The 10,402-nt window shown below is 37.3% G+C and overlaps 1 pseudogene; it reads right to left on the bottom strand.

The window, feature by feature from the left end:
- Positions 1-966: 966 nt before the first annotated feature.
- Positions 967-1,223, bottom strand: LOC101823282 (annotated as a pseudogene).
- Positions 1,224-10,402: the final 9,179 nt, after the last annotated feature.

The following is a 10,402-nucleotide window of genomic DNA, read 5'->3' on the forward strand; positions in this document are numbered from 1 at the left end:
CACATCTCCCTCTATTTCTACTCTTCCATATGATTCACTCACAAACTATCCAAAATCCTGGGTAAAATTCAGCTATGGAGTCTATTTGAAACTCGTTTCCAGATGTTCTGGCTTCCACAGCTATCTATCTCTGGATTTTTATGATTAAATGGGGCATGGTACATAAGTATCCAGAGTTCAGATGGGTTCCTGCTGCAAGAATTCTTAGATGAGTCCAAAGAGAAGAATATTTAGCGTGTCTCATGCTGTAAGAAATTCTTGTTTTCCTCATTGTAAAAAGCCTTCCTGTAAGTGAATTTGACTGACAGTTTTTTCATTAGAATCCAGTCTCCAAAAGGGCAGAAGTTTTGTCTTGGCTGGTTTGGTTTTTTGTTTTTGTTTTTGTTGTTGCTATTGTTTTGTTGACATTTTGAGACAAGATTTCACTCTGTAGCCTAGACTAGCCTCCAATTCATGAGACTCCTACCTCAGCCTTCCACATGCTGGGTTACAGCCATGAGCACACTCACCTGGGATCTGTTGCTTGCAGGATGGTCAGCAGTCACCAAACACTGAATATACAAGTGAAGGGAAGTCCAGGATATCAACTGCAAGTGGCTGGGTTTCGGGTCGTTTTGTAAAGACAAGGATAATGACATCACCTTTGTTGGGGATTACCTCTCAGAGCTGGGGACTTCATTGCTACTACCTTTAGGGATATCTCACATTCCCTCCCAAATATATTTATTTCGAAAACCAAATATCAGGTAAACTTTCCGCAGTCCAATTTTCCAGAAATAAGCCAGAATTTGACTTCTATCTTATCAAAAATTTGAACATTAGTAACTTCATGCAGACATTATTTCTCCATACAGGAGACAGAAAACATTCTGCTTGGTTGTACACACTTAATTCTCTAAATCTGTTCTTTATTTCTGCCATCATTTTATTCCATTCCATAGGTCTGGCATTCGAGAAAATCCACCTCTAAAACTCAAAGTTTCCAAACTGAGACGTGTGGTTGTTGGCCTTAGGTTGGGGTTTATAATCAATTCGATCATTAATCATTTGTTCATGGCTCTTGGGGACACTGCTTGTCCCTGCAGCCCTTCTCCATCACTGGTTACTACACCTTCCACATCTTCCTTCTGTTTCTTATGGATCTCCAAGTTCTTTTAAATGTTCTCAAACTCTTCAATGTCATCAAGCTTGAGCTCCAGGCAAATTGATTTTCATTGCAGCATATTGAAGTCCATATTAAGAGTCAGACCCATTGAGCTATGTTCTATCAAAAATGGTGAGATAAGAAAAATCTTTGGGTGCCAAGTCTCAGCAATTCACAGGATTATCCACAGGATCTAATGATATCCTAAATGGGTAAATCAATCATTAATCAGATGCTTCCTCTGCTGTGTCAGAGACATTCAAAGTCACTCTCACACCCTATTTTCAGTCCTCTGAAGCTTCCCAGAACCTCAACTCCCACAATGAAGCCATTGCTATCCTGCCTGAACTCTCTGTAGATTTTCCTATCAAGATCTTGACCTCCCTTGCTCATATAAGTCCTCCTCCATTTTGTTGGCTGGATTCCTAGAGCTTGGGCTAGTGTTTGGTTGTGGATCTCTGCCTCTGGTTCCATCAACTATTGGATGAAATCTTTGATATGATAGTTGAGGTATTCTCTGATACAAGGGTAGGCTAGTTCAGGCATCCTCTCCACTATTGCTTGGAGTCTTAGCTGGGGTCATCCTAGTGGATACTTAGGAATTTCCCTAGAACCAGGTTTCTCCTCAACCCAATAATTGTTCTTTCTTTTATGATATTTCTTTCATTATCTTCTATTACGTCCCTCTACCCCTCAAACCCTCATGTTCTCATCCCACATCACCTTCCCCTTTACTAACCTCCTTGCACCTAGTTTACCTTGCTTTTTTGGAGCTGTGAATTGCAGTCTTATTATACTTTGCTTTACATGTAGTAACCACTTATGAGTGAATACATACAGTTTTTGTCTTTCTGGGTCTGGTTGCTTCACTCAGGATGGTTTCTTTCTAGTTCTTTCCATTTGCCTGCAAATTTCATGAGATCATTGATTCGTATAGTTATGTAAATGTACCACATAATGCTGCTATGAATATTGTTGAGCAAATGTCCTTGTGGTATAATTAAGCATCCCTTGGGTATAAACCCAAGAGTGGAATGGCTGGGTCTTGAGGTAGATTGATTATTTTCTGCATAATTTGTTGCATCTAACCTTTACTATACATAAGGGTGTGTGTGTGCGTGTGTGTGTGTGTGTGTGTGTGTGTGTGTGTGTGTGTGTGCGCGTGTGCATGCCCACGCATTGGTAACACTAGAACTCAGTTTGGGCAAGCTCTCCCACTAACATATAACTCAACACCCTTGTGTTGCATTAGGTATAATTCTCTGTGTCAGAGCATTTCCTTCCATCCTTCCTTCCTTCCTTTCTTTCTTTCTTTCTTTCTTTCTTTCTTTCTTTCTTCCTTCCTTCCTTCCTTCCTTCCTTCCTTCCTTTTGTCCTTCCTTAATTCCTAATCCCCCCTCTTTTCTTCTGCTGTGGTTTGATGAGAAACTTCTCCCATAGGCTCATTTATTTACTTTTTCGGGTTGCCTTAAATGTAAAATCAGTTTTTTTGGTTTGTATTTTTATTATTACTTTAATTTTAAATAGATTGATTCACATGTCAATACCAGTCCCCTCTCCCTCCCCTCGTCCCGTACCCCCCACCATCCCACCAGCCTCCCACCCTATCCCCACTTTCTAGAGTCTTCCATTTCACTCAGGGCAGGGTCCAGGCATTCCCCTAAGAGTCCAGGCTGACTGAGCACCCCTCATTGTGTTATGGACACATGAAGTGTGTGCCAGGGATAAACACTGATCTACTCCCCAGGGCTTCAAAGGTTTCCCAGGCCTCCTCACTGACTCTCACACTCAGAGGGGCTGGATGAGTTCCACTCTGGCCTCCCAGCTGTAAGTCTGGGGTCCAAGAGCTCTCTCCTCTCTCTCTTGTCACTGGCTTCCATGGATTCAGTTCAGTGTTTAACTGTGGGTGTTTGCCTCTGCTTCTATGAGTCACTGGATGAAGGTTCTATGATGGCTATAGACATCAAGTTCATTATCAGGAATGGGCATTTAAGGTGGTATATCTACTATTGCTTAACTTGTCAGTTGGAGTCAACCTTTTAGATCACTAGAGATCTCACTGGTGCCAGATCTGTCTTCTAACCTATGACTCCCTCTTACCCCTATTCTACCCCCCACTCAACCTTACTGTTCCCCCATGACCTACTCTCTCTTTCTCTTCTCACCCTCTCTTCTACCCAGCTCCCACTCCACCCCACATACACACCTCGCCGTGTTCCCCATCTGTTCAGAATATCTTTCCTCATTCTTCTTCTCTGGAGTACCATGCATATCTCTCTTAGGTTCTTTCCTGTTTCCCAGACTCTCAGTCAGTGGAAGTGCAGACTGACACTATCCTGATCCATGTCTAAAATCCATATATGTGTGAGTACATACCATGTTTGTTTTTGTGACTGGGTTACCTTACTCAGGATGGTTTCTTCTAGTGCTATCCATTTACCTGTGAATTACAAGATTCCATTTTTTTTCTGATGTGTAAATGTACTACATTTTACCTATCCATTGTCTTTGGTGTTTTTGATTTTAGCCATTCTGACAGGAGTAAGATGGTATCTCAGTGTTGTTTTGATTTGCATTTCCCTGATGGCTAAGGATGTTGAGAACTTTGTTAAGTGTCTCTTGGCCATTTTAGCCTCCACTATTGAGAATTCTCTATTTAGTTCTGTACCCTATCTTTTAATTGGATCCTTTGGTGTTTTGGAGACTTGCTTCTTAGTTCTTTGTAAATTTTGGGGATCAGCCCTCTGTCAGATGTGGGTTAGTGAATATCTTTTCCCATTCTGTGCAATGTCTTGTTGTCTTGTTGACCATGTCCTTGGCCTTACAGAAGCTTCTTAGATTCAGGAGGTCCCATTTGTTAATTGTTGACCTCAATGTCTGTGATACTGCTGTTATGTTCAGGAAGTAGTCTCCTGTACCAACTCCTTGAAGAGTACCTCCCACTTTCTCTTCTAAGAGTTTCAGTGTGGTTGGATTTATGGTGAGGTCTCTGATCCATTTGAACTTAAGTTTTATGCAAGGTGATAGACATGGATCTACCTGTAGTCTTCTGCATGCAAATACCCAGTTATGCAAGCAACATTTGTTGAGATGCTTTCTTTTTTCCATTGTATATTATTAGCTTCTTTGTCAAATATCAAGTGTTCATAGGTGTGTGGGATAAAATCAGGGTTTTCACTTCAGTTCCATTGGTCTACCTGTCTATTTTTGTGCCAATACCAAGCTGTTTTCAGGACTATAGTTCTATAATAGAGCTTGAAGTGAGGTATGGTGATTCCTCCTGAAGTTCCTTTATTGTATAGGTTTGTTTTAGATATCCTGGGCCTTTTGTTTTTCCATATAAAGTTGATTATTGGTCTTTCAAGGTCTGTGAAGAATAGTGCCAGAATTTAATAGGGATTGCATTGAACGCATTGTCTACATTTGGTTGTGCTATTTGGAAAGGTTATGCAACTTAAATAACAGAAAACCTTTCTGGAGCAAGTTTGTCACTGTATTTGTCACTTTGGTTGTTTCTTGTTTCATCTCAATTCCTGCTCTCCCTATCTGCTTCATATGTGCAGTTGAGGAATAATCACCCAACTTTCTGATTCTGCTGCCCATCATTATAGAAAGGCTGCAAATGCTAAACGAAGTAAACATGAGGAGGTAATCCTCAAGATTAGCAAACAGTATAATTAATAAATTCCCCATGAGCAAATGTTCTCTAAGCCCTTTAAAAGAAATTTCTTACAATAGTTTACAAAATTCAGTTATAAATAGTTGTAACCATTTTACTGAAGTAGTTATGTCAATAATATTGAGTGCATTAGAAAGAGTTTCTTGAATTTAATGGTCTCAAGATACACTTTTCAAAATATGTTCTCTCTGTACAAATGCATAAAAAATTTCTGCCATTGTCCTTGTCACTGGACATTAAGGACAGTCTTGCCAATTGGAAAAAATCCATATAATTCCAAAAATTCATACCAGAACTATAACTTTGCTAATTAGACTAGTGTAATAAAACCATAATAATCTCTTGAATCTTTTTCCTCTTCATTTCATTTATAGCTCCTGATGGCTTCCTTTCCCTATATATCATCTTTAAAATTTCCATAATACATATTTAAAGATATTTTAAAATGTATAGAAATGGCAATATATCTAGAAGGCAACAAGATGCATTGTATTCCACAATTTCAGTTTCAAATTGACACTTTAATATAAGATACAAAAATAAATGAAAAAAATCCTATTATGTGTAAGTTCCTGTTCTGACTAAGCAGCTTTATTCAATCAAGGGCAGAAGAAGCAAAAAAGAAAGATGAAAAAGAAATGAGTACTTCAGTTCTCCGTAAATGTAAATTACTGACACGATTGCAGATACTTATGCCAACATAAAGTTGAATTTAACAGGGCCCTCTGGAGTTTTAAACTCTCTGAACAGTGAATCTAATGCTTGATATGCATTTTCTTCCAGGAAAGTTGTCAGTATTAAAATGAGAGACATAGGTAGGGATATAGTCAATTTATGGAACTATTTGCATAATAAAAATTAATAGTCAGTTTCATGTTTTTGTCCAGTTCATTGATTGTCTATATAAAATACTGCATCATGAATTCATTATCCACACTTGGAAAATTACCTTTCTATACTTTTATATAGTGTTTGTAATATTATAGAAGCTGTCAAGGCTTTTGGATACCCAGTAATAACTTGACTGAAGTTTAGAATATTTCTTTTGGTACTTATATTTTAATAGTCATTGGCAATAAATTACAATTTTTATTTGTATGTGGTCAAGTCCTAATAATTTTGACATAATTTTCTTATGATCTTTTGTTGAATTATACAATCCCTTTATCTGAATTAAATTCAAAAGTTGTCCTAATGCAATGGGCAATATATATATATATACATACAGTACATATATATATATATATATATACTTTCAATACACTTGACACATGCACTGATTTTCTAAAACAAATAAGGAAAAATAAATTGTTACTTTATTCATATGCAAGGAAAGAAGAAAAGAAGTAAATGCTACATACTTATGAATTCAGAAGCATTCAATCATTTTTATCTTAAATATTCACTAATTATGTCTCTCTAAGGATTAGGAAAACATTCTATGCAAAGATTAATTCTTCCTCCAATGAGCTTTAAAGTAGCCTCATTAACTATTTTATTTCTAACTACACTGATGACAGAACTAGAACAAGTACACCAAAACAAACAAACACAAAGAAGTTTGTAAGAACATTGTAGGAAAGGTATTGTTTTTGTTTACATTCATAAACGTATACACACTCAAAAATGGATATTGGCTTATCACAGTGTTTGTTATAGTAAGGAGAACACTTAATTATCAGTGGAAAGAATCCAGAAGTAGAGAGTGTCCTGTTATGGTTAATAAGATATGTGGCTATAATTAATGCTCTATTTTTCTTTTTTGGTTTTATCTACATTTTTATTGAATAATTTACAATTATTTTAAATATAAATCCCCCATTCCCTCTCAGTCCCATCCTTCCATAACCCCTCCTTACCTCCCCCAATCCACCCCAAATCCACTCCCACAAGGATGGTGAGGTCTTCCATGGGGGATCAGCAACATCTGTCACATCAATTGGGGGAGGACCTACATCCTCCTCCCCGTGTCTGGGATGAAATAGTATTACTCCATAGAGATTGTGCTCCCAAAGTTCATTTATGCACTAGGAATAAATACTGGTTCTACTGTTAGAGGACCTATACACTGCCCAGGCCTCCTAACTGACTCCCACATTCAGAGGTTTTGGTTTGGTACAATGCTGGTTCCCCAACTTTACTGGGGTCCCAGTGCTCCCTCTAGTTTGGGTAAGCTGGTTCTCTAGGTTTCTCCTGCATAGTCTTGACTCCTTTGCTCATCACTTCTTCTCTACAACTGGATTCCAGGAGTGTGGTACAGTGCTTAGCTGTGGGTGCCTGCTTCTGCTTCCATTAGTTACTGGATGAAGGTTCTAGGGTGGTAATTAAGGTAGTGATTAATCTCATTTTAGGGGAATGGCATCAAAGGTGGCCTCTCCACTACTATCTGGATTCTTGGAGGAGGTCCTAGGCCTTGCCCTGTATGAAATGACAGAATACTGTCTAAATTCTTAGTTGGGGTAATCTTTGGGGGTCTCTTAACATTTTTTTAGTGTGAGACTTCTCTTTAAACCTATACTGTCTCACTCTATTAAGGTATCTCTTTTCTTGCTCTCCTCTATTCCTCCCCGACTCAGTTTTCCTGATCCCTCTTGTCTTCCTCCCCCTTCTTCTTCTACTCTTTTTCCTACTACCCTCCTCTCTCCTCCTGTGCTCCCAAATTTCTCAGGAATTCTTGTTCCTTTTCCCTTGAGGGGAGCATGCACTTCAGTCTTAGGTCCTCCTTGTTTCCTACTTTCTCTGGTGGTGTGGATTGTAGGCTAGTAATTCTTTGCTCTATGTCTAATATCCATATATGAGTGAGTACATATTGTGATTGTCTTTCTGTGACTGGGTTACCTCACTCAGGATGGTTTCCTCCAGTTCCATTCATTTGCCTTCTACTTTCAAGATTACATTGCATTACATTTATTTATATAATAAAATTTTTTGCTAAAATTTTATTATATAAATGCACCACATTAACTCAATCCATTCTTCAGTTGAGGGGCATCTAGTTTGCTTCCCCATTCTGTCTATTACAAACAATGCTACTATGAACTTAGTAGTTGAACATACATCCTTGTTGTATGAATGTGCATCCTTTGGGTATATACCCAAGAGGGATAATGCTGAATATTGAGGTAGACTGATTCTATTTTCCTTAGAAATTGCCATACTGATTTCCAAAGTGGCCACATAAGTTTGCACTCCCACCAGCAATGGAGGAGTGTTCCCCTTTCTCCACAACCTCTCCAGTACAGACTGTCATTGGTGTTTTCTATTTTAGTCATCCTGGCAGGAGTAAGATGGTATCTCAGAGTTGTTTTGACTTGCATTTCTCTGATGACTAACGATATTGATCACTTTCCTAGAAAGGGCTTCTCAGGGAGCTTTGGAGCCTGTCTTGGAACTGCTCTGTAGGCCAGGCTGACCTCAAATTCACAAATATTCACCTGTTTCTGCCTCCCAAGTTCTGGGATTAAAGGCATTTGCCATCTTATTCTTCTCAAGAGGAGAAAAACACATTTATGGTTATACAGTAAATGAATTCATTTTAAATATTTTTGTTAGTGATAAAAATAAGATTCTTAAGAAAGAATATCTGCTAATCTTTGTGCTTTACTCATAATATTTAAGGATCACGTTCTTTGTTCTCACCTCCAAAGTCTACTGAGAATATTGCTTTAGAAATTTGCTACCATTAGGTGCACAGTGCTCAAGAAATATTTATTTGTAAATAAAACAGATATCCAGTCTTGCATAGAGAATATGCTCAGTCAGACTCTAATTTCTTTACCCTAAAATGGTATTTTTCATTACCAAACATGTACAGTGCAAATTAGAATATTATTTATTAAAAATACAGCATAAGATCACTGGTGAAATCTTAAAACATTTCTGATTTATCATTAGGATGTTTACATCAGTGAAAAGAACTGAGCATACTCTAAAAATGCTGTTCTTATTCTTATTTTTATTTTTATAAAAGGATACTTAGAAATTCTACTGAACTTCATTTCTTCCTCAGCTCTCTATGAAAAAGAGTAATCTTAAACTTCTAAATATATTATTTGACATTTTATAACCATCAGATTTGAGTATCAATTTTTTAAATATTAGTGGAAATTGGATAAGAAACTACATCTCAAAGGAGAATCACCAGAGTATGGAAGAAAGCTGTTAATTTATGTCCCATTAGCACCTGGAATCTCCATTCACTGGTCACATCTATCTATCATCTTCTCTGCTTCAACTATGCCCATAAAAATAATTTCCTTAGAAGGAAACTTAAAAAATATTATCTTGTGATTTATATGTGATCACTAATGTGTGATTCAGACTGTAACTATTAAATAGTCCTTAATTTTGATATGACAAGTTGGCTACCAATGAAGATCATGTTAAATGAAAATTAAAAGTTAAAACTGATTTACATATATTTGATGTTTTCCTTGGAACAAAAACAAATTAATCTACATTTTAAATGTAGTGCATATTTGGGAAAGAGTAAACAAATATGTTAAATATACATTTAACTGTGTTCTATTTTATAATACCACTATCATCATATAAGCACTCTGTGTCTATTGCAAAATAATTTTTATATTCAGATGCATACACATATTGCAAAACAACATTATAGACACAGTTAAAGTGTCTTTTCTTATTTAGAAAGATACTTATGAACCTGTTTTAGTTAAATAAACAAAACATGATATCTTTCTTATAACTTCCAGAATGTGTAGCTTCATGGATGAACTATAATTAGTTTATTTTTGCCTTCATTTTGGGCATTGGAACTTTTAAAGTTTTATTATTTTCTAGGTTAGGGAATGTTTAAATGAGAACCCTTGTGCTTATGTTTTAATAATGCTTTGATATTATGTCTAATCACCAGTAAAGGAGATACTTCATTACCTATAATAAGACAAAAATTTTTATAATGGTAATTTCGATTTTGATGGATCAATGTGGCATGTCATTCAGGGCATTGGCTGAAGCTCACATTATATAGTACTTGCCTCATATGTGTAAGACTCTAGGTTCAATTCCCAGTAGTCCTTAAGCTGGGTGGTACCTATCTGTCATCCTAGCACTCAGGCAGTGGAGGCTGGAAGTTCAGAAATTCAAGACAATTGTTGGCTGCATAGCCTGTGTCACAAACAAAAATTACACCAATAAATGCATATCATTATTTCCATGAGATAATTTGATTTTGAAGAGTATTGAATAGATTTTTTAACATAATAATTTGACAGACCCGTACCCAGGGCCCCCTAGGAAAAGAGAAACAAGGCCAGGCCTTTGCCTAATGGAAAAACCCAGACCAGGTGCCTCGTCTAGCTGGTGCTTCAAACAGGATGTCAAATAGGATGTCTGTGGTCACCAGAGCAGGCATGGGACCTGGATAATAATTGCTGAAGCATGCCGAGGTCTTTCATGAGATAATACCAGGAAACCTAGTCCGTGGGAACTACCCCTGCCCCCAAGATGAGCCAATGAAATGCCTGTTGCTATGCTGATACTTATGTAACCATTAAAACTCTATAAATATTGTGCTCCCTGCAAGCCCGGTATGCTCTGCACCCGTGTTGCAG

Source organism: Mesocricetus auratus, unplaced genomic scaffold, assembly GCF_017639785.1.
Source record: "Mesocricetus auratus isolate SY011 unplaced genomic scaffold, BCM_Maur_2.0 Super-Scaffold_100003, whole genome shotgun sequence".
In the NCBI taxonomy this organism is placed as follows: Eukaryota; Metazoa; Chordata; class Mammalia; order Rodentia; family Cricetidae; genus Mesocricetus; species Mesocricetus auratus.